Source organism: Eutrigla gurnardus, assembly GCF_963514095.1.
Source record: "Eutrigla gurnardus genome assembly, chromosome: 23".
In the NCBI taxonomy this organism is placed as follows: domain Eukaryota; kingdom Metazoa; phylum Chordata; class Actinopteri; order Perciformes; family Triglidae; genus Eutrigla; species Eutrigla gurnardus.
The window spans coordinates 8,434,592-8,460,835 of record NC_139934.1 but is presented as its reverse complement, the minus strand read 5'-3'; the positions used below and the strand labels follow the sequence as shown (position 1 = coordinate 8,460,835).

The following is a 26,244-nucleotide window of genomic DNA, read 5'->3' as shown; positions in this document are numbered from 1 at the left end:
TCTCTTTGATCACCTTGTTGACAAGCGCAACAATTCAGCCGCGGCATTCCAAGTAATGAGAAGATTTTTTTTTTTTTTTTTGCCATAATTTAAGTGTGTGATATGTAACAGTCAAAATGCGGAAAGTGAGAATATGCAAGACTAACGGGATACCAACAAAGAACAGGATAATTAATACGAGTGTTATAGCAAAGAATTGTAAGAAGGCAGGGAGTCAAAATGATGATTTGTCTTTAGACAAGGACTTGGGGAGACAGGCGGCCATTTTGTGCCCTAATGAACTAATGATAAACATCGGCAGGAACAGGCAAGCTGAGTCGCTGGCGGGCCCCGTTGCAAAAAAAAAAAAAAAAAAGAGAAGAGAGAGGGAGAAAAGGAGTGGAAGGGTGGTGGCTGTGGAGCGAGGGAGATGAATCACACAGCCGAACGGTGGAGAAACACAGGGCTGCGGAATTAACAAGCTACTTCCAGTTGTTCCACCAAGAGAGCAGCTTGCCAAGATCAAAGATGGCCATTGTTGCTGCCAAGGACATCTTATCAGAGCTATCTATTTTTTGGATCTTTTAATTGCGTGAAGTTTGCACGGGAGTGCTGAAACAACAAAAGTTAATAGGCACAATTAGGGAAATATCCAGGCTGCGTCCGTTTTTTTGTGTGTCATTTGTTAACTTTGAAAAGTTTGCATAGTTGATGTTTCTGCTTTCATTCCATAGTCTTTGTTTTCTTTTTTGTTTTTTTGTTGTAAACTCCTGATTTAATTAAATGATGCTCAGTATACATATTTGGAGATGGGGGTGTTATGTAGCGTGGCATATTTTCAGCTTCTCATTTGGAGAGACGGGAATCTATATTTTTTGTTTAATTAATAATTTTTGTATCCACATTAGAGCTTGCTGTATTTGTGTGTTATCCTTGCTTTTCCTCACTGGTTTTAAGTAGGTGTGGCTGAGATGGAAAAACAGGTTTAACTAATGATGAATCATAATTAAGGGTGCTTTTTAATTCATTTGAACCTTGCCTGCTTGCTTATTTAGTCACACGTTTTAATATTCCAGAGAAAAAGTGAAGATTTAAAACCAACTTTTCAGGTACTTTAAAAACGTTATTTTATACTTTTTTCTCAGCAGATAAGTCGTAAGAGATTGGCTGATATTTTGGTTTACTCCCAAGACATTAGCAGATAAATAGAGCCGGCTATTCAAAAATAGATGCATGACTCAGTCCTGTTTTTAAAGTTGGAGCCTCTGGAATTGGGGTTAATGTACTGTACAATGACAAAGCTGCTGGTAAAGTGGAGCGTTTAAAACATCAGCCATTAAGGTAATGCATATCTTCCAGTTTTTTCCAGTCAGCACACATGCAAACACAACGGCAACCCACTGCCACTAATTCCCCTTTACCCGATGGAGTCTGCGGATGGAAACGCCAATTACCGTTGACTTACAGTCTTACAGTACAAGACAAATCAATTCCTTCTCTTTTCGCTGTGTGTTGTTGACTCCTGCTGAGGCAACGCAGTGTTTTTTTTTTTTGTTTTTTTTTAAGGAGCCCCAAAACAGTTTAAGCGGTCTTCTTTCCAGCAAAGGCAATTTGCTGCAGCAGAGGAGTCTTGGAATATCAACAGTCTGGGCGAAAACACTGGCTGCATACATCATAAGCTCCAAACTTAAGGAGTGATCTGACGGAGGATTTCGCCTCCCAAAATGTGTGGCGTTTGAGTGACACCGCCAACGGATTTCTTCGCTTTTAGGCTGTCAGATTGCACCTCCGCTTAAGAAATGTGACACAATGAAAGATGTTATATTTTCCTTGTCGGCGTGGGTATTAGAAAGTCATTGTATTGAAATGATAGAAACAAGACATCTGCAAATTATACACCGCTTGCTGACGGATCGCGTGACGGCTTTCTGGGTGACACATTGATTTCGGTCCATCTCCATAACAATTTGTACTCGCGTAGATACACCGTCTTTATTTTCTGATACAGCACGCGCTACTGTAGAAAACCAGATAACCTGTCTACCTCTCCTCGTAGAATAAATCTTGTGCCTTCAGTATAACAAGATAAATTACTTTTGCTCAGAATCATCATTTCCCTAGTCGCAAGGCCGCCCATAACTCCCGGCACGGAACTTAATATTAATTTTCAAAAAAGAGTGAATGATCGGTCACACAGTCTGTTATAGAAGTGACCCGTTTTTGGAGAGGCGGTGGGTGTCAGTTAATTAGTCGGAAGGTTGCCGGGTGCAACCATATATCACAGCTCGGAGGGAGTGTTGGTCAACGCCACTGGATGAATTCCTTTGTCACCGAATATTTTAGGAATAGAGGATGTGACGCTCTACTCAGGGTTACTGACCTTCCTCTTCCACCTCATTACCTTCCCACAACTTGAAAACACCATGCATTCATACAATAGATGTAGATGTTTCTTTTTTTAAAATGAGTTTTATCAGCTGATCCAGCGAGATACAGATGAAATGCTTTATCTTCAGCAATGGATTGCTTCCTTTGTGAGTCACTGTTCCTTTTATTTGATGTCTTTGGGAGCCGGATATTAAGGGAGGAATGCTATAATTGAGTTCAGTCCCATTATCTGCTTATAGAGTTATTGGTACATTGGGTATTGTTGAAGTGCCACTTTGCTGCTTTTGCCCTTGTCAAACAGTCATCATAGCCCCCACATAACTATAAATAAAGTGTTATTTATTACTCTTTTTAACAGTGTTTGATGTTAAGATTGATGTCAGTTTCGTTAGTTACACCATTAACACCATATATCTCATTTGTTTCATATGTTCAACAAAGTGGTTTTGTGTTGGAGTATTTACCCCTGTAAAAGGTTGGTTTCCATGCAGTCATTATGCTAAGCTAATATATCTAACTGCTGACCCCAGCAACTATTAACCATACAGCCATACGAATGGTATTGATTTTCTAATATAACTGTCAATTTATTCCTTTAAGAGAATTAGGTCTGGATAAATATTGGCCACAATTGGTCTCAAATAGGCCTCACTATCCTGTAATGTGATGCGTGACTGAAGCTGCGTCCTGCCAGATAGACATTACTGTGAATTATGTGGACATCCATGTAAATATGGCTGCTAAGCTGCTCCTAAATGGACACAAGCCTTCTTCATCTGTAGTCAGGACTCAGGAGAGAGGAGGATGGAACTCCATCCATAGTTTAGTGTTTATTCCTTTGCTTTCTGGCACGTGGTCCACTATGGGGGTCCCCGGAGCCTCCGGGGTCTGGAGCAAATACACCGTGTTTAACAGTGGACAGAAATGGGGTCAACAGCACAATGTGCGTCTGTGTCAACACACCACAGTGTATTTGAAGCTGTATTTGCCAACACGTTCTACCATCTTGGTCAGTTGACCTTTGCTTCAAACTACAACACTCCACCTCTGTCAATTTAGCGTGTTACAAAATAAACCAACATTCTCACAGGAAACAACGTGGTTATAATATAATAATTGATGACAAAACTCAGGAACAATTGCTTGCATAGACAGGATAGCTAGTTGACGATTGTGCATCCTTGAATAATCCACTGAAAGTGCTGCATTTTTAATAGTCCTATTTGCCACACAGACGTTCATGGGCTTAATTTATTTATTTAATTAGGAATGCACTACAGTGCTGTGTCAAAGTACAAAAAATAAAAGAAAATAGGTCAAAATGAAGGTCCGAGTTCCAGAGTGAACTGAAAGATGACTGAGGACCTTGTCAACTTCACCAAGCTCAGTCTTTAGATTATCATGTATCATACATATCTATATAGAATGAAGTTTTTCAGCATTATACATTGATGTCGCCAATGAGGAACATTAAATAAAATAGGCCCATTAGCGTTTAGTTCTACTTCTAAATTAACTGAGATTGTGATCTCTTCCCAACAGTGAAAATGGGTTATAATTAATGTAATATCACATAAAGTAGTTTGATCAGGCAGACCGTGTCACAGATAGTGTTATAGCTCAGAGGTTTGATCACCCAGATAAAAGGGTGAAAACAGCTCTAATGTGTGGGGGGAGTGGTGCTGCAGGGGGGGAAAGAGACCCCTCTAAAAATTGCAACAGTGCAGCCCTTATTTTCCTCCCGATTGATACTAATTGGCAGCAGAATGCCTTCCTGACAAGTCTCTCGCCCTCAGTGCCTCCCGCATGCAAGCGTGATGAACTGCCAACTCCGGAAATAATCCCAAGTTTAGCTGGGAAGGATCATCGAGGCCTTTAAAAATCTGTGGGGACCTGAAAGATTTTTTCATTCCTTCACTGGCATTTTCACAGACATTTTAGAGTTGTTCTGTTTGGCCTTTTCCTCTATAGCAGGGGTTCTCAAACTTTTCGGGGCCAGGGACCCTTTACAGGGGAGAACATTTTCCAAGGACGCCATAATCGTATCACAGATAAAAGCAGAAGTATGAGTTCTTGTGCAAGCCGCACTTGATATAACCATCCTGATGTTTTCTCAATTTGGCTAGTTTGGGCTCAGCGTCACTTGACAATGTGGACTGACTCAAATGGTCTCTCAAATAGTCTCTATTAGCCAGCTAGCTAGCTGGCTAATAGGCTAAGCAAAGCAGCAGCGGGAGTGAATGTGATTGACAGATTGACGTGATGTGTCAAAATCATATTAGAGTTTTCTTTTGGTCCAAAAATAACGTGGGTGGGAGTAATGGACACAATATGCTTGTTTTAGTGTAAATGGTCACCATCTGTAGATATGCATTATTTAATGACACAGCACAATTATAATTGAATGAATGAATGAATATATATTAAAAACTTTAGTTTCCATTACATTAAAAAATGTGGAGTTCATTAGAAAGGCTGTTTTTTATTTATGTTTGTGCATCAGGATGGTATACCGAATATCCCGGGATAGAGTTCTCGAGATCCATCACAAATTAATTAACCACATCTTGTGCCGGCAATTCTCATTCTTCACATGCCTAAAAAACTGACTCCATAATACAAGATCATTCAGGGTTTAGGATGGATTTTTTTGTCCTTCTGGAGCGTAATTTGACACTTGACAAAGTGCAGTGGCTTTCATGGATGAACGAATGTATCCATCAGGTCTGCCGGCAGTGCTTTCATTTAACCATACAGTCCATTGTGCTGCATTGCTCTCTCTGTTGAACCTTAAACAACCGTCTCCACAGTGGATGTTCACCAGGTCACTGGGAGGTTTGGGCTTTCACAGGATGAGGCTTATAATGATTAAAACACTTGGAAATATACGCCTGAGAAACTTCCCCTGAATAATCACAGGTTGATAATTTCCAAGTATGGTAGAAATAATTAATTCAACGTAATACGTTATCAGCAAACGGGAGATCACTGACAAGAAATGATGGGTTTTTTTTTATATTTCTTGTTTGCCAGAGAGGCATGCGGAGGAGAGAAAAAACAACAACACATTTTATGCCTTTGGATGCACTTGGGAAGGGTCATTAATTGAAGAAGCGTCACGGTTCTCCCCCCCTCCCCTCGTCCCCCCAGTCTTTTAGGGGAGGGCAAGATAATAGGTTGATGATAAATTGAGTTTATGCTCAATGCTAAATACCATCTCTGGTGGTAAATCTCTCTCTCTCTCTCTGTCTTTCATACTAACTTCTCTCATCACAGAGAGTTCAAGCGGGGTCACCTTTGTGGCCCTGTCGACATTTGAAACAAATCAGCTTTGACAGGTCAGGATCCCTTTAGAATCACTGCCCCACAAAGAGGTCAATCACATGATGAATGATTTATCTTGGGGAGAATTAAGTGTTTCCTTTTTCCAGCGGAAACAAGATGTATGCTGAAGTCGTCCCGGAGAAATCCCCCCGGTTGGCGGGGAGTTAAAATATGCTCGGCACAGCCTTGGCTTGGGCAACGGTGTGTTGAGCACGCTTACGGTGCTGTTAATACTTAAGATGCCTGTACTGTAGGAGGATCTGAGTGTGAAGGTCACCTTTATTTCTCACTTGACTGACTTTGAGCATAAATCTCCACCAATGAGGGGAGCGGAGGTCGATCCCGGCACACGCTCCGGCCCCATGTTGTCTGGAGCATGTGATTCTCCCAAAGGCCATACAGTAACGCCGCGCTGCCAAGCTCTTTTAAACGTGCCAAAATGTGCTCTGCCTCGGAGCGCGCCGCGTCCAAAACCGTGAAGCCTCATCCAGCTAATGATGTCGGTCCCCCTTAAGAGCAATGTGTGCAAACTGGATTGACTCTGACCTGCTCCAGTAGTTCGGAAAAATCTCTCTGTGGTATACCTGTTGATGGAATGATTGTGCTTGTGCATTGTCCGTGTGCATATTAAGCGCAGTGCGATGATATGTTTTATTACTCAATTAAGTGCTGTTTATTTCTCCATCGGCTGGAGGATCCTCTCCCGTTGCTGGCTGATCTCGTTCGCGGTCCGGACCCCCTCAGCTCTCAGCATTTATTGAGGTCATGTCCTATTACCATCTGTCTTTAGCTGCATCAGGAGTCATCCAGGAGCCCCGCTCCCTTAACCTTATTAAAGAGATCGAGTGCAGCGAGCAACAGCTGCAGTTTGCATCTGCTTGGACCAACTGCTAATTTGATCATATGGGGCGGTGACATAATGGCACAATTTGCTTTCCGCTCAGTCCGCCGCCATTTAAACTGCCTTACTTTCAGGACGGAACGGAATCTAATGTCATTGATGACGTTTTTAAATGCATGAACTGAGTAATTCAGAGGTCAGGATATGGGCGCCGGATGGGTAGTTCCGCGGGAAGTTCACAGGCTTTGCCCGACAACGCCTTCATCCCACTTGTCTAAATGTGCTGGCATCCTGGCCGGGGAGACGCAGGCAAGACGCAGCAGTGCCAGCCAGTACCCATCAGACACCAGTCGATCTCATATAGATCATATAGATCCTCTAACGTGCACTTTGGCATGACTATAGGTACGTTGATTTTCCCTGTAAATAGAAGCCTCCTCATCCAATCATCATTCATTTTCAATTTAATTAAAACTATGCACCGTGCGTCGGGGTAAAGGCTTCCTCTGTTGGATCTCTCTGAAATATGTATCGGGTGAATCAATCTACCTGTCTGCAGTCTGATATCAAACGTGATTGATGATGACCGGCCGATGCTAAAGTCAGCTATTTCGGAGGAGCTATCTGGTTCAGACTCAGTCAAGCACAAATCTGAATGTCACAGTCCCGCTCACATCAAAGGGCCCCTTTTGGATTCATTAATTCACAGAGACGGGCCTCCCTATCAATTATAGCCATGATTAAAATGTTTTGGGGTTGTCTTGCTCAGACTTGAAATATTTTCCACCCAAGGCATAACTTTAAAGTGCGACTCTTTTCTTGGGAGAAATTAAATCCTTTCAAAATTCTTTCTGTAGTTCAGAAAAATAAAAATACACAACAATCGGAAACCCAAACCAAGTTGTTGTGGTAGTATTGCTGTAGGTACATGGAAAGGAAAACAGGAGACTGCTTAAATGTGTTCATAACTCATTATATAGAAGATAGAAAACTACACAAGGGCATATGTTATATACGTATGATGACATGAGAATAACGGTTGTGATAACCTTAACGGGATAAGGAGAACCCAATTTGGATAATTGACGAGTTAAAACCAACTGGACTTCCGAATGTAGAAAGATGGATTCCTCAAAAGTCAATTCAGGACAGGTTTTTGCCTCGATGTCATGGAAACACTCGTGTTGAAGGTCCCATATTCCTAATCGTTTTGAGAACATCTCATCCGTGTTGGCTCAAAAAAATTGAGATGGAAAGTTATTTTTTGACCTTGGAAACAGCAGTCGGCAAAACAATATCAATAACTTGGGAAAGTAATGGACCTTGCAGTGAGAGCGTTTTGCCAACTGCTGTTTCCAAGGTCAAGGATACACTTTCAATCCCCATATATAACCGACAGTCTCAAACTTAGATTGTGGATACAATCACCACACTTGGCAACAAAATAGCTGTTAATTTACAGATATATTTCCAGCTTTTTCATATTTTGTTTATCAAATGACTCCTTATATAAAAGGACTTTATGTTTAAATGTCTATGGTAGTAAAATGAGAAAGATGGGAGGGTTTGCAGCCTGACAAGCACACCAGAAAGTTAATTCCTGCCAATGAAAATCGTATTTTACTGCCACTTGTTTAGAGAACCCCCCCTTCCCCCCCAGTCAGAAACTAATTTTCCTCATCCATCCATTTGATTTGAAAGACCCTCTGAAGTATCTCTTCTGAGCGTGTTTGTGGCTGCTGTTTCTGATGTTTATTTCTGCACTGGCACTGCCTCGCGGTTACTTCAATGGGAGTGAAAATGAAATTGATTGATGACAAAGTCTGGCTATATTTTGATGAAGGTGACGGCGGAGGTGTTGATTGGTGTGGATGTTTGTTCCCCCCCGCCCCCCTCTTTTATTTCTTCATCGTCGACATAATCGGCGGCATCCTGATTTCCCAGCAGCTATAGGGTATGTTGTCTCCTCCTAGACGTCATTCTTTACCGTGAGCACTGAGAGCCAGTCTGCAGTCTGTTTCTTTGAGTCCTTCATTTGGTGTGTTGTTTAGCATTCACACCCGCTGCCGCTCGACTAAATCTAATATGTGGAAGCACAATTAGAGAAGCCCTGCGAGGGACGGCAAGACACGGCAATTTCCATCCTCAAATGTCACTCTACCGCCAGTGAGACGAGCGGCCTAAAAAAAACAGCACGCTAACGTGCAGCCGTGCATCGCCGCCGCCGCTGCTTTCGCCTCCTTTGTTTTTATTCTCACAGTGCAGAATCTTCAAAACGCAGAAAATGCTTATCCATGGGAATCAGCCATCTGAAACATGACATGGTTCGCCGAGCCAGACAGCACAAAACCGGGTAGTGTTTCGCCGCATAGGTAGGCATCTCTCTGACCGTGACGCTTCAGACACGCTGGGCCTGATTTCATCAAAGCGCCCCGCATCCCAGGGTGAGACAAAGCGAGTTTTGAAGTGCACAGCTTCATGTTCATGAGGTGCTGTGAAATAGCGCGAGCACGGACAGTAAGGATGCCATCTTTTATTCGGAACTACAGAGGAGGAATTCTTCCTCAGTGGAATGTCACACTGTACCCAAACTGTCAGACAAACTAGATTGAAGTATTTTTATTTTTAGAACACAAGGCAGCTTGAACTACTGTTCAATTTGTCAGCCAGTGTTTGATTTGGTCTTTAGGCCTTTAATTACTATATATATACAGTATGTATCTAATAATAATAATAATTACAGTGAAATGCCCTGAGTTTGTTCCTGCTGGTAAACATACACCATCAGTGTATATGTCTATAGGGCTTTTATTGTGAAAGGTTGTAAGGAGTATTACAGTTTGATGACAGAGGCTTCATGTGTTGTTGTTTAATATTCATGTTTTATGTGAAAGTTTTCATGATATAATATTCCAAAAAGATATAATAACAAGCACATTTTTATAAAAATAATGCTCTCAATGTCTTTGTGTCCTTGTTACTTTTAATCATATTATAAAGGTCTGGGCATTTCAGTTTCTTCTTAGAACCCATAACTTTAGTCAATGAAAACTGTTGACATTTCAGTCTTCTTTCATCAATAGATATTAACATTTCAGTCAATGCTGTTGTCATTGTTAAAGGAAAACACCACCGCATTTCCATACTGAACTATGTTCTGCTCTGATCTTAGACGAGGTGATACATACCTCCCTCTCCTCTGTGCGTGCACTCAATGGCTCTTGCACGCACTCCGCGCAGCGCTAATTTGCTAGCATGTAGCTTGTCCTTAGGATCCAAAGGGGGGTGAAGTTAGAAGCGACCAAGCACTTCCCCGTTGTCCCTATTTAAATATGGTTACGTGAGTAGTTACACGACCCAAGTTTGGTTACACAAAATGAAACATGCCAACTTTTCTAAGCGGATAACAAGGATAACTATATAGTATGGCGGAATAACAACTGGAAGCACTTCGACGTCGGCGCAGTAATATCATCTTTATCTTTAGTACAATTAGCTCCCCAAAAAAAGTGCTTTGTTGACAATCCTTTACCTATTTTTTAATTCTAATATTTCACCCTTCAGACCTTATGCCATGTCACTGACAAGGAGAAGCCTGACAGCCAACCGGCAAACCTCAGATCAGAAATCCCCCCCGTCCTCCTTCATGTCCTTACACCAGAAGTGTTCCTGGAGGCAAGCAATCAATAGAGCTCTCATGCTGAAAGGCTGTAAACCTGAAATAGTACCCATGACAAGCCCTTCCAGGTAATAGGTCAGATGTATTGATTGATCTGTTCATAAACACATATTTTAGGGCGGCTTCCTGTGAGATGTTATGTCCATGTATAAAGCAAACAGCTGAAGATTTATGTGATTTGTACGTCCTGGGGGGAGTGTGGGGGGGTGGGGGGGTAATGTCTCTCTGGCACTAATTTTACAGGAAGTGTAGCTTTGAAAGGTTTGTTGGCTGAGGGGACCTGCTGTATAAATCATTTGTGGCAACTTCAGGTTTCTGAAATTAGAAAGTGCTTCCTCAGCCAAACTGCAGTGCCAGAATTGGGATTCGTACGTCAGACCACATACCATTGTCTCACCTCTGCTGTCACTCCAGGGGATGGGTTTTTTTTTTTTTCATCGGACCCATCATGAGAATGTCTTTGCAGTAATAAAACGTTAAGGCTATAACACAAACTGACATTTATTGCTCACTTAGGCATTTGATTTTTTTTTTTCAATGTGCGGGATCCGTGCACTTGGGAGAAGCAGACCTTTCTCAGTAAATAGCAATACAACCCACTTCGAAAATGGCATGAGCACAACTTCCACAGCATGTTGTACTTTCATTTATTGAAGGGACTGTGTGGAAATTATCACTAAAAGGCAACAAAAATCCAGCTAAGGTATCTAGATACAAATCATATATTAATACTTGATCTAAATGGGGTTGTTCTGTTAGCTCTTGGCAATAACTCAATATGCGTATCACCCACAAAAAAAGGGCTGTTGCTGACACAACGGCGGTTTAGCATTTGATCCAGGAGGAATATAAGGTCCAAAACGTAGAAGATAACCCCGCTCAGTGTTACGATTGAATTGCATTGGCAGACCATTTCGAGTCACGGCACATTTCCCCCCCCACCCCGTACGCCTTTGAAGTGTTAACCGCGCCTCCACGACGCTGAATTCTGCTCATCCCGAGGAGACACTGTGTCCTTCATCAAACTTAAATTGAGACGATGCAATCTCTGTTTCTTCCCCTTCATCCCCTCCCCCCCCTCCCCTCCCCTCGTTCTCTCTCTGTCTCCTCTCACTAATAAACAGTGCTCTCTTCTTCATGGATGAGGGGCCTTGCGATCGCTCCCCTTCCCTCAGCCAGACAGATAGCAGGGGAGATGGATGTGTCAGTCATTCAGCGCCGTCTCATCTCAGTCAGGTGCTCTGTGCACTTCAGGTTATTTAGAGGCCTGTTGGCTGGTAAACCGCACACGGCTATTTTTTTTTTATTTTTTTTTTGAAAGCCTCAAATTTGTCTCGGGGAAAACAGAAGTACGCTCCTTTTTACCTGGATGTTTTTCAGCGGTTTGCAAAGGCTGTTATTTTTACCACTACTTCTTAGACTTTGGCCTGTATGTCAATTTACAATTCAGCACTCCAAAAAGAATATCCGTAAATAAATAAGCAGGACCTGGATGTAGCGTGGCTCGCAGGAATGGCTGGTGAGGCCGTTTCCTTCAGGTACTTTTTTTTTTTTTTTTGCCACCTCCACAAACTCAGTACAGCTCTCCATCTGCATCGTCATGTCAATGAATAATAAGCACCCCGGCCACAATCTCCAATTATGCAAATCGATGGCGGGATCCTGATATAGGGTTGTTTGTGGCAGGTCTAAAGGCAGTCGCACTGATGGTTCGGAGTTCTATCACATTACAGGGATGAACAAAGGGCTGTCATCTTAGACTCCCTGCTCCAGCGTGTCTGTAAGCTGCCAGTACGTATTGTGCGCTACAGCGATGCTATTAAAGAAGCACAAAGGTCTGAAAAAACATAATTTTTCTATCGACCAACCCTATTAATTTCCGACAGATCACTCCGTGAGCTTCCGTAGGACAACAACACGATGCAAAACAGGCACCAGGTGATGGCAGGTGACATGTTTTGCGATGAGTTCCTTTCAGGGATAAAACACAATTAAATCCCAGTCCTTTATAGTCCAACATTTCAATCAGCTTTTATTGGTCTTCCACTTTCTGTGAGCTAATGATCAGTAAGCACCTGTTAAAGAATTTGAGAAATTTGAGCTCATTCTCAATATTGATAATAAAAAAGTTCTCACTTCTCACTGTTTTTATTTTATTAAACAGTGTTTTTTTTTCTGGATAATATGATTAAGCTCCTTTGTTGGGGTAGTAGCCACAGTTCAATAGTATACGGTAGGGGTATCTCTGGTTCTGACCTGCAATTTGTATTAATTTTCCAAATGGTGGAGTTCAGGCAGGCCAAACCAGAGGCTAAGGAGAAGGCCAAGCTGTTTCTCCCTTCGAGTACCCACAGACCACACAAAAAGAATAGGGATGACTTCTCACAACTTCTACATATTAAATAGACTCTTTGGCAAATAACGCCTTCAAAGGCAAGCAGAGTGTGCTCGCAGAGTTTTTCACCCATCTTCCCTTCCACGAGGGTCGACTTGTTCATGGACAAATACATTTGAGTTTTTGAGACCAATTTCTTTTCACCACTAATGCAGCTCTTTCTCTCTCTCTCCCTCTTCTTTAGTCTTGACAACATAATGGCTTCGTCATAGCTCGCGACCCCCTCTCTCCACCGTTGTGATCCGATAACAAAATCTCCTTCAAAATCTCAATTTGTCTTCCGTTGAAGCGCGTCCACACTTTCTTCACCTTCAACTTATTGACGTTATGGCAAAAAGAATGTTTCTTACTTCCACACAACAAAGGGCTCATCAGCGCTCTCTATTCAGGTGAGAGCTCTGCTGCAATCACAGCTTGAGTGATGGCCGGATGCCACTTAAGACAGCCTTGCTTGAAGGGCCCCGTGGATCCCCAAAGGCCCTTGGGTTTTAGAGACGGTCCGAACTAAATGCAGCCAATCTTTTCTGAAAAGTGTCACAATAAGTATTGCTTATTTCCCCACCACTTTTTTACATCTTCCCAATCTATTTCTTGAGCTCACATCTGGGTAGCAATCATGGCTCCGTTCTATAATCTTTGCAGTTGGTTTGATTGGCTAATGTTGCATCTGGATATGGAGTTTTCGTGATCATTTCCAAAATTGAAGAATCAATAGAATGAAATGATTTGGATTGGTTTAGCAATGAATGCAAAGAGTTGGCACTGTTCAAACTTCAAATGCATGAAAGACTATGTGGCGCAAGACGAACAACTCCAAACATTTGGTGTAAACATGAAAATATATTTCATCATCTCTTGCTTGCTTATTCTCTGGCCACTTTTTAAGAGGACTCCATCATCTCTCCCCCACAGAGGCATCTCATTTAAACACGCAAACCACTGGGAAGGCCAGCCGCAAATGCCTAATTGAAACCCTTTTATAGTGTATGAATAAGAGAAAACGCTCATGTGTCCCGGACGACAGGACGTCTTTAACGTCAAGGCGCCGTTTGCAAATGCAGGGCATGTGGAGCGCCTCGCCGACCGACCGGTTTACATAAAAGCACTGCAGGTGCAACTCATAGAGGGCTGACGTGAATGACAGGCTGCAGCTTGTAAGTGACCATCAGCTTGTGAGTGGGGGGGCGGGTAGGGTTGCATCAGTGGCATGACAAGTGAGGAGTGTTATAGATTGCTGTCTACGCCGGAGGCTGGAATCAGACACGATAATAATAGTCAAACTATTCCGAGTGTCGCTTGTCAAAACAGCGTCACGGAGAAAAAAAAGGTGAGTATGAAGAACAGCTCACAAAGCAAATGCTATTTATTTTCTTGCGGTCTTAAATGATGCAAGTTATCCAATCAAAGAACAAACAAAAAAAGGGATGGAAGACGTTCATGCTAGTTCATCGCAGCAGTAGGGCTGAATGCGGAGGGTGTTAGCTTGAAAATAGGGGTTTTCGTGTTCCGTCGATGAATACTGCATGAGAGTCGCGAAAGCTAAAATAACTGCGTCTTGTGAAAGAAAAACGCCGCATCAAACGCCTCCAACGGATCTCGGAGCGGTTCGATTAGAAGCTGTGAAAGATGGATGCGGTGAGGGAGTGAGCTGCTACACATCCTCAGAGTTCCTAGCAGCTGTTCAGGGTAGGGACTTGGCAGGTACAGATCGCGAGGGAGCTCGCTAGCAACTCTCTCCTCCCCTCCTCCTCCCTCAGCTAGCGATGGCCTCATTTATCTGTCACCACCCTTCCTCCTCCTCCCAAACCCCCCCCATCTTCTGTTACAGACATCTTTGTCTAACATGCCTTCACCGTCACCGTTGAGCCGCAACAACTCCCGTCACTTTTGTTTTTAGTCCATCAATGACGTCCACTCTGAAAGCTGCCTGCTGCCCCAACAACTTTCGCACGGCTGTCACCAGAGCCCTGTCATTTAACGACGTATCAATAGGCTCCATGTAAAGACTGTATTATTCATTCACACACCCCACATCCGTGGCAAAAACACCGATGGGTTCCCCAAAGCACATATTGTTGTTCTCCGAAATATGTCTTCAATTAGAATGTCACATTGCCGCTCCTCAGTCATCGTTTGCCATCGCTCCGAGTGATGAGAGGGAATCGGGCATTAGTTCTCCATCTGACGGATGCCTCCCTTCAGAATTGACTCATTAGTGAAATGCATCTCCGTTCCATCACGGGCAACTCACATTGTTGACCGCGCACCCTTTTTTGAAGGCGACCCACACCCCTTACATTTAAAGCCCGATTAATTACCATATATAGTTATCGCATAAATATCTCACGCCGGCCGATGCCGATATTTCATGTGGCGAATTTGCACTCGGAGGGACGTTGGACGAGGAGATAATGAACTTGCATGCCAATCGTGCTGGTTCAACGAAACTCATTGCATTTGCACACAAAAATAACTCACCATGTGCTGCACGTCTTTATGACGAGCACTTTTCCAAGCCACGCCACCTAAACAGCATATTTAACCGTCTCCATCTACTACAAAGCTCCTCAGTCTCAAATCTATCGCCCGGCTAGCCGGCTCAATGCTACCTGCTGATGAAAGCGCAGTGTCTCACCGTTTGGACGGCCCACGCCTATAACAGAGTTTTCTGCCTGACAATCGGGCCAAGCAGGTGTTTGGCGTTGTGTTTGGGGAATAGAGCAGCTCAACAGCACATTGGAGGATCAGAGGAGGCTTCAGATGCACCTGATCACGTGCCAAGGCCTCCCTGCACCCCCCCCCTCCCCATACAATCTGGCCTGTTCTCTTCCCACTCAGTAGCAGATGCACCTCCGCTGGCAGCTCTGATGGACGCTAAGCTCTGTTCTGGTGACAAATGCAGAGATCATTCGCTCCGACCCACGCAGGCGTTTAATCATGATGCACTGCTACTGCTGCTCACACCCCAGATATTATATCGCGTGAAGTTCCTGTGACTCTTACGATCTGAGAGCTAAACGGGTTTCGGGTATGTAAAAAACGCATCAGTGGCGACCAGGTGTTTTGCCTTAAGGTGGGGGGCTTACCTGGAGATTTCCCTGGTTAGCATCGCGCAAGAAAATAGGGTTTATGCAGAAAGTCACGTTTAAGTGAAAGACACTTTTCCACACTTGGAATTCACGGCACGTTTTGAACCCACAGCACATGTCCTCTTCCCAGCACATAAGTAATAGGCATGGAAATCCCTGGTTAATATATGAATAATTCCGCGTTGTATATGCAGCCCCTTAGCTGACAATTTCCATCTGACTTTCACAAAATAAATGGACTGTTTAGATGTTCAGCCTGCAATACTTTGCAAAGTGGAATGTTTTTGCGTACAATTTGAGCTAGACAATTTATCTTAACATGAAATCACATTTATTTACCGTGCGGGGAATGTGTTTTTTCATGCCGGCTCTTCATTACATGCGGATGGCTGAATGTCTTGTGTTTAATAGCGGATTCCTGCTCTCATACTGTATTTGTCGGTGTGGTTATGAAATTTCCTACTCGGTGCGTGTGGTATAAATTTATCCCTTGCACCTGTGTGCGGGAGAGGTATCAACAATATCAAAGGTAGCCCGAGCAGTGGGAATGAGAGCGTCCCAGAGGGTCGGCGAGCTGAAATAAGACAGATACAGCCGAGTGAGCCTTGATGGAAAAAAATAATATATATATATATATAGGGAGAAAGACAGAGAGAGAGAGAGAGGGAAACGGGTCAAAGAGATGGGGCTTGGACCCTGGGGATGCCTGGAGATGGGGGAGAACATGAGACCCTTTTCACCAAAGCCAGGTCTCCAATGACTGAACAGTTACCTCGTGACAATAAAGAGCAAAGACCCTTTTTTTATCAATGGAAGCCAAAGTGTTTCACTTAGCTTACAGTACATATCCAGCAGGAATATAGCGCCTTTACTTAGTTGTCTTGTTAACTTGGTCACTTTTCAAGAATTATGAATTCCCCTCCCTTACTGACAGAATAAACAATTAAAGCAACTAAAACATGAATACAGTCCCAGACGCAACTTAAAAACAATAGTTTGACATTGGGGGAAGTATGTATATGTTTTATTGAGAAGCTTCAGGCAGATACCGACTGAAACCAGGGGAAAACAGACACGGATGATGTGGATGAGTTATTCTCCCCGGTCCCCACTCCAGTTCAGAACACTTCCTGTCTCTCAATCCAGCCTTCACACACAATGCTTCATCTTTGTTCCCTTAATCACGACTCCCGTTTCGCCCTACCTACTTCATCCGCACAGAAACCCTGTCACGATAAACACAATGAATAAAACGCTCTCATGATTTCGTCGAGGACTCGTCCCCGTTTTACCCCGGCGGGAATCAATGAGGGATGTGCTCGTGTGATGGGATGATTTAATACATTCCTCAGTGAATCAAACGCTAATTGCCGCTTTATACTCTTGCAAATGAACGGAGCAATTTGCTGTTGCAATACAATGTTCGCAAATTTGCTCCTCCAACAAGCACATAATTATTATGTTATTCCATCCTCAATCTAATAACACTACAATTTCAGCTGTGCAACTGACACCGCCAAGATTAAAATATAAATTTTCGGAATTTTCTTCTTTTTTTTTTAAAGTCCCATTTATAGAACTTCCTTTTTGGCGCTCCCTTTCACTGTCTCACATGATATCCGGGTGAGTCCTTGTGGAGCTGATAAAGCTGTGGGATATCAAGGATCATCAAGGTGACGCGTGGTTACTAGGCCCTGGTGTTTCCTGCCATCACTTAAAACGGCGCAGTGACGGAGCCCGACTGATAGCTGAGAGTCGCAATTATTTCCACGTGAGTGAAAAATATCACAGCCAAAAAAACAGTGGGGGATTTACTGAAGGGAGCACTGCTTAATCAGCCCCATTCACTTTGTGTTCATATTTAGATCTTCTCTTTGGGACTGTTTTTTTTTATTTTTGTGGCAGCCATTCAAGATGTTTCTCTTCCAACTTTTAGAGAGGCCTCGTTCGGTATTCACATTCAAGTGAAAAGTGGAATAAACAGTCGCTTTCGTGAACGCCACCCTTTAACGTTTTCACGGCGCTTATGCAAGTCGAAGAGACAACTTTTTGCGTGTGAAGTTTAATCAGCGCGTATGCATGCGGATATGGATATGTGGGCAAAGTGACGCTATGGAGCAGCCGGGCTGTTTCACGCTTGGATCGCCCAGAGGCGTGTTAAGCATGTCTGCAATTACCCTCAAAAATGTGAGAATGAATCGATCTGAGATGGATGTCACAAAAGTGTATTTAAACATAACACACATGGAGGGTAAATCACTAAAAGTCACCTACAGTGGATTCAGTCAGTGTTCAAAAGGACGTTTCCTGTCTTTCTGACTCGGACACGTGGACAAAAAAAACGATTTTGATTATCATTCTCACAATGATCTACGCCGCGGAGCAATTACTCGTCAGCAACTGTAATCACTCGGAGTCGGAGTCATGCATTTAATTACCGGAGTATTAACAAAAAAATAATCGCTCTTGAACGTCAAACGGAATGAGATTTGGCGAGGGGACTCGGAGATGATTACTGCCAGTAAATCTCGCCCCTAAAATTGGGCTATTACTATTGGCTATTATGTCTCACACTCCAATGGCTTGTTCAACAAAAACTCTAATCGCATGCATAATTCTACACAGTTCATTACTGTACTTCATTAAGATATGAGAGGTCACCTGTCACAATAGAGGCCGTCTGTACAGTATTAAGCGTGGTGGAGAACATCTACTGACTTTTTGCCAGCTCTGGATGTAAAAGCCATGTAAATGACGCATTCAGAGGCTTTTTTTTGGGGGGTTGTTTTTTAATGAAGCTGCTGTAATCGTGCACTAATTGTATTGCAAATTACCAGTTCCACATCTTGCACCACTATGCCTGCAAAGGCATTGTTTCCCCCTGTGTTCGCCTCCCTCTCCCTCTCTTAGCAACGATGATAACCTGTGACAACCCGCAGCGCGGCGGGGCCGCGCGGCAGGTGGCCGCTGGGAGCCTTGCCTCGTCTCTGGAGCGACCGGCCTCTGGCAACCGCTGACCTCATAACACACTCGCGCACAATCATACATACTAACCACCTAGTGTGTCGGGCCCGGGCGGCGTTGCGACCCAGGGAGCTTGTCCGACATGCTGAGTGGACAACGAGGGGAGCTCAAGTGGCAGAGCAGACAGTGGCCTCGGGGGGGGTTTTGCCTACGTCACCGCGTTGTCAGGCCAAGCACATGAAAAACACGCAGGCTGGTGAAAAAGCAACAACACCACCAACAAACGTGTAAACTCACGAGCCACAGCTGCTGGGTGTTACTGACTGGAACTGAAACCAAGGAGTAAAGGTGAATGTGTTCATAATGTGGCGTTAGATGAGGAGAAATTTAATCTGAATTGATGTGTTGCCTTCCTGTGGGTTCGATGCCACTTCTGCAGTTAAGTATAAAGTGAGGCAACAACCTAACACCGTATTAACAGCAAAGGAGGGGAGAGGAAGAGCAGCGTATTGTCTTTGAACCGATGATGTCATACATTCATGGCTCCAAAGCCACCTGGGCATTCGCTCATTAACATTTAACGACGTAAAAGCGGTTCACGTTTGGTTTTCGGAGCTGGAAACGGCCGCTCCGGACTTTAAATAACGGCCTCACAGAAACAACGGCTAAAGCTCCCTCCCAGCTACAAGAACCAACAATGATAAGTCATATCACACTTGGCAGTTTGTGTTATGTTAATGTATGGTTACACAGCGAGTGCCCTTCTCGCCGACAGCCGGGCCGGCTCCTAAACAGGGAGCATATATTTCAAGAGAGGATGCCAGCTCAGAGGCTTAATGTCAAGGGGCTGCATGCACTGTAGTAGTATTTCCCTGGAGATTACCTTCGGTTTAATCAGATGCAAATGTGGCCGCTGATTGATTGCATGAATGGAAACACACACACACACACACTCGAGCTGTGGTGGTGTTCCCTCTTTTGCATTTTTCAATCTGTTTCCACCATTTCTTCCTCAAGAAATGTTGCATGCACGCTAAAACAGATTTATTGGACTGCTTTTTGGTGTTTAGCTGGAGTGCCACATGTAATTTAATTGAATTGCAAAAGTACCTAAATTACACGTTGGGGAATACGGGACTCAATAAAAGTAACAGCACTTCACAGGAAGTTTAAAAATGACCAAATGTCAGTTACTCACTCGCAACTTTTGTTATCTAAAACATGTAAAATATGCCTGCATGCCGGATCAAATCAATCACCCAAAATCACTCACCGCCACAAAGTGTGCTCGAATTGCATTGACTTTCACGATAGGTGACGAAAGAGTTGCTATTACCTGCAATCAGTTGTTCATTAAGTAACCGCCGGCCTCACTTTGTGTGAAGATTACAGGGTAGGAGCACACATCACTCTTCTTTCAAGCCATTTCCTGCTCTTACAAAAAGCATTTGCTGGGAACTGCTGCGCCGGAACAAAGACGGGAGCTGCAAGAGGCAGCGGATTTGCGCAAGACCGCTCACGTGAATAACATCGCCTCACGCGCTTTTGTTTGATGGCCAAATGACGCAGGTCTGGTTTAACCAAACTGTTTTGGGGGGGGCCGAGGTGTGTGTTGAAAGATGTGGTCTTTAACTAATGGATTCACAGTAGCATTTCATGTGGAAGCGTCCAGCAGACGGTGTGTGCAGCGTTACGGTACTTCCATCTCAACAGGTCAAGGCAGGGTGAAGCCTCATCTATAGTGATGATTCAAACCCCCTCCGTCCGGCCAAGGCCGGTGTGCTTATATGAATCACCCCCCAAATTATGTCATATTTAGTGATGCACTGTCTCTCATGACAGTCTATAATACAAAGGTGAGAAGACAAACAAGGTTTAACGCTTTTGTTCCGCAGGAGTTGAAGGAGAACAGTTTGTCATCGACGGCGATGCGTATTTCGGCTCCGTTTCCTTCTAGGTTTATCCCTCAATCCTGGCTTCATCACATTTTGAAAGCATTTTCATTGTTTTTCCCCCTTTCTTCCCTCTAAGCCGCCAATCTGCGGAGCCACAGAAAGCCAGCCAGCCACTGGCTCTTAAGTGTGCTTTAAGGGGACTTGCTTCGTTATTTTTCATTCATCTCTTTTTCGGTGTTTTTGTCCGATTTTGTGCCGTTTAATGATACTTTCTTCTCTTATGTGCAAAACTCGTGACATAATGAGGCATCATTAGTAGCCTTGTTTCACTTGACAGTCCAGGCCATGTACCATTCCACGTCGCCTCTTTAGACAAAATGTGCTGCAAAATGATGCATTATACATACACAATGATATAAAAAAACCCCTGATAATTACGCACATTTTTCACCACACGAAACAATAGATAATCAGGCATGCGGTAATAATGCAATTATGACGAAATCCACTGAATTCTTTTCTCGCTTGTAATTTACTGACAAACAATGCATCACCTGCGGTGATGGAAGTCACTGCTTATTAAAACCAACTCGTGTACATCAACGCCACGCGCAGGCATGCGGTGCAGTGGGTGAGAATGACGATAATACCCGAGGTGTGATCATACCGTGTTCCTGCCAAATAAAAGTGACAGGAGGAGACAGTAATCCCCGCTCGTCCCGCTGCAGTTTTCTGACTGTAATCTCAGATTAATGTCCAGGAAATGTCCTCACGAGGTGATTATTGCACACTAGGGCAGATGGCGCTCCATGTTAAGTCATGTGTTGCACCGGAGCAGAGTAGAGGGATGAACGAGGGTTCACGTCCTTTTACAAATTATCATATAATGGTTGTGTAGTGTAATGTGGGGACTGGAGACGGAATTTTGTTGAGGACTGATATTATGTGACGTACGAACAGCAATTATGTGGCAATTTAGACAATTCAAATAATTAGTTTATTAATTGATTGTGAACTTACAAACAAACTTTTTAATTGGATTTTTGCAGAAAATTGCTTTATATTGATTTTACACTATAGTTTTGAAGCAGGACTATATATTTTTGCATCATTAACAGCACGCTGAATTACCTTAATGCTATATCAGTTTTGAAAGTTATTATGAATTTGAAAAAAATATGAGGAATACTCATTTTGTAGCTAGCTACAGTTCATTCTTCTCGTGTGCCGAGTAAGCAGTGAAGGGGTTAAATACCCCAGCTGTACTGGACAGTAGCAAAGCCTTGAACAATGACTTAATGCACTCCACTGAGGCTGCTTCACATCCCTCTAATGGATCATTTTCCACCTGGCACCTCAGCTCTCTGAAGATCAACTGAAAGGGATCAGCTGTATCGATTCCTTTCCTCTACACCAATGTGGATCAATACGGATCCCTGCATTATAAACCACCGACCCCTTCTCCGGTGCAGCTGCACCTCCTCGCGATCTCACTCTTGTCATCCGAAATTGCATAATGAATTATGTTGATGCAGCCGATTGCAGGGGCTGTGAGGAGGTTTATTTTAAGCCGCACGCCTAAGATTTAATACCTTCCCATCATCGTCGAATTAAAAAAGGCAGAATTGATGTTAAAGACTTATGATGTCCATCTTCAGCCACTTTAAATGCCACTCTCCCTTTGCAAGTCGTCTTCATCAACACCTGGATCTATTCCCCGAGTACACATCCTGGACGGATGATTCACTGGCATGTTGAAAAAAGCAGTGGAAGATTGTGAGAAAAAGCTGCGGGGGGATAAAAACGCACGGGGCCCGATCAGTATGCAATACATCAAAGACGGCGAGATGCCTCAATAACGCGCTCACTGGCATGATCAAAAAACAGCGCGCTTAAAATGCAAAAATCTCACTCTGCGGTGACTGAGATGGAAAGCGAGCACAGATACAAACAACAATCTTGAGAGAAACAAAGGTAGGAGACTGTAGAGTACCTTCAAAGGAAATATGAATATGCCCGCGTGTCATTGTGATAATGACCCCTAAGCTGGGATTCAACTTTCATCCATCCACTTACTGGGAAGAAAAAGACAAGCCATTTCCAGCGTGATCAGATACCACAGATGAAAAAAAAAAAAAGGAAGCGATTATTTATATCGCTTGTTTACACCGGCGTCGCATACTTGGTGTTTTTTTTGGTGTCATACCTCACTGGGTAATATGGTGGTGGTGGGGTTGTAGAGGAGAACACATCAGTCGGTTTTACCCACAGTCCTTCATCGCGGGGTTAACGGCACGCGGAGGCCTCTACGCCTTTGAGGATTATCGGCAATACACTCCGACAAAACCGCTGTGGGAGGCAAATAATTGTCTTAAGGTGAATAACAATACCATGTTATCCCAGCGAAAAAAGGGGGGTTATAAAAAACAAATAGAGCTTATTTCTCCAACCTATGTTTCATTTATGAGATGCTTATATGAAGCCTGTTACTTGGTTTGTATTCATGGCTTAGGCACAGAAATGCGAGAGGGGGGGGGAGGGGGATTAAGCAGAATGCTCAGGGAAATGAACAGGGGTTGCAGGGCCATGCCAATATGCCTTATAACACAGCAGTACACGGACTCTCCCTTGAGTGAATTAGGATTTTGTGAATGAAACCCCCTCCTTATCTATTCTACCCGGGCAGCCGATCAGTAAACGCTGCCCTGGGCGAAGTCCTCTCTGTAGCACGCAAATATTCAAAACGCATATGCAAATGTTCTTCCAATCTTACAAAAAAAGAAGAAGCTGTGCAGAGCCAGAGGTAAAGCACGCTAGAGCGGCCCGACTCGGTCGTTACTCGTGGGGTAGCACCCGGTATCGACTCGGGGGTTAGCGACCGAGCGAGGCGGCCGTGACATTGAGACAAAGAGCTCGTGTTTCTCACCACACCGGGTCGTGCTGCGCCTGTTTGCGACTCATGTCATGTCAAGCAGACGTCGTGCGTACCAAGGTGGGAGGAAGTGTCTGGCATGTTGACTATCAGAATCAGCGGGCGACCTTCCTAATCCCGGACGGAGGTTGACTGGATTGTTCAGAAGTCATTTGATTTCAAACGATTCCAGTTCTGTCGAGTGATTGTGCTTCACTGTCATCATTTGACCTCAAACTATATTTGTATGCATCGTATTGTTCTCCATAGACTCCTGATCTTTGTTTACGTTTGCAATATATTTGAGCTGATCCCCTCACCTTCTCAGCTTATACTCCTATGTGTGTGCTATAATTAGGGCCTGATGGAGATTATGTGATTAGAAATGCACAAATTAGTGGAGCCCTGAATCTCGACTTTTTTTTTAATGGCATAACATGATTTGTTAAACAGGAAGTGCAATGTAGATTTACAGTTTATATCACAATGCTATGAGGACAGGCTTATACAGAATACATAATTCATCAAGTCATCTGCATTTGTAGTCTGTACATCACCCAATAAAATAAAAGTCTTTAGGCTAAAAAACTCTTTCTGAAGTTTTGAGGATTTAATATTTTTTGAAATGCGCAGCATTAAATTACGCATCCTCAACTGTGTTTAGAAATGAGAGAAATGCTTCTTTTAGAAGTTATTCTTTTGACCAAGGGCAACACAGTCTTTGGTGGAGAAATAAACTTCCCCCAGCTGCTGTTATTGTTTATGGGCTCCGGGACAATCAGCCCACCCCCAACAGCACATTTCATCACTCAGTTTATACATTGGTATGACTCCGCAAAATGAAAAGCAAGCTTCCATTCATCATCGCTGTGTACATAACATTCACAACCAATATATGCTGCAGACTTATTGGTGCTGAATGAACGCTCGCTCAGAGAGCTAAAACAAAACGAGAGCTTTTATTTTTACCGTTTGTGTTCACCTGCCGCATCAAGGCCGCAGCCTGTTTACACTTTGGAAATCCCGTGCGTCGTTTGCAGTTTGATCTGGTTTCTCGCCTTGAGCCACATGCTTACGTTTTGACACCGTTGTCTATCCACCGTTTCCCTTCCGCGCAACGCAAAAGAAAAAGGGTCAATTGAAGAAAATGAAGAAAATTGCAATTTAAATATTCATAAGGCTCTTTGTCTTTCCCCTCCCATCTGTGTCAGAGAAAAGATCAGGCTATTCCACCGCGGGTTTTGCCAATTACCTCCCATTGTAACCTCCCCGTGTCCAAAGTCACCCCCGTGCTCTTGAGAGGCACAAGCAACCTTAACATAATTGCGAGGTTAGGAGGAGGATGCCAATGGATCGCACGCCGCCGAAGATGACATAATTTCACTGTCGTTGAATTGGAGCACGCCCCTGCATTGTCTACTGCGAATTAATCCTAATGCCACGGCTGTGCAGTCTGAAAAAAAGATTACATTCTATAATTGCGTGTCTAGCTCTGGCAAAATGAGCCAGCGTGTGAATGCCAAGCAGTGAGTCTACTGTAGTCGGGGAAAAAAAATACTTTTTCACAAACACTGGTGATCATTTTGTTTTGTACGTGTCTGACTTAAAAACTAAAAAATGATTTACCTTAATCTGTATAGAGGTTTTGGAAGCTCAGACAGGATTTTGGCAAAAAGGCCTCAGCTGAAGGCTAACACTGTGCCAGCTCTGTCACACTATCATTCCAGTGTGGACCGTGGGGAGGCAGCTCCCCAATGTCTTTGTTCTCCGAGTGCCAATTATGCCATCCAATTGAATTATGCCCTTGAGTGGTATTATAAGCCATTGTTGAGGGATCCAAACATTTGTATTCATTAAGGTTTGCTCACAGGAGTGATTGAATGACTGGCCTCGTCTAATTAATGTGAATAAAAAAACAATGTGTAGCTAATTTAACTGTGCATTAGCTCCATGCGACGCAAAATAAAGGGAAAAATTGCCACTGTTGGTGTAATTGTTTCCTCTCTGTTAGCGCAATGGAATCTTGGCCTCGATGTCATTGAGTGCCACAGCCAGGACTCAATTTTAATGAAAGAGCCGCTAACGCATCCTTGCTAACTGGCAGCTAACATTTTAACTAGTACCCCCGATACTGAATGCTACTGACGAACGGATTCTAGGTTTCGAACCCCAAACTCAAACCCAGATTTTACTCATTAACAAGTTGCGTTGACACCAGATGGGAATTATTTCAGTCTTTCAAATGTTGCGCCTGTTAGCTGATACTCAAAAACAAGTCTAAATTCATAAGCTAAAGTCACTCCCGAGAGCAGTACGTGAACACTCTTTTCTTCTCCTCTGCCTTCATCGTGCCCTTCCTCTATCCGGGCCTCTCTCTCCATCTCCAGCTCTCCCACTGTGCCACAGCTGATTTGGCTACTAGTTCGTGTCACAAAGCCCTCTCAGTGGGAGCCAGCAGCCAGTTGGCAGACTCCCTCTCTGCAGCGAGACGCTCTAGGTTCCTGTATGCTCTGGTAGTTCTGCCCCTTTCATCCCACTCTCACCCTGACACAGTGACATCCAGTGTACACGTCTTTCGCTGGTGGCTCAGACCTGGCACTGCCACTATGTGGGTCAGCGCCAAAAAAAGAAAGAAGAAAAAGCAGCATGCACCTTCTTATGTGTGAAGTAAACCCCCGCCGGGATGTATTGCTCTGTTATTTTGTCCTCTCCGGCAATGTGTTGTTAGTGTAAGTCCACCAGAGGCTACACAGTCGGTGGCTCCTCTTCCTACCTGCCC

The 26,244-nt window shown here is 43.7% G+C and overlaps 1 protein-coding gene across 6 annotated transcripts in view; it reads left to right on the top strand.

The window, feature by feature from the left end:
• The window catches only part of LOC311009243 (receptor-type tyrosine-protein phosphatase delta), a 309,638-nt gene that overhangs the window by 33,361 nt on the left and 250,033 nt on the right, over window positions 1-26,244 (top strand). The gene's annotated exons all lie outside the window — the stretch shown is intronic.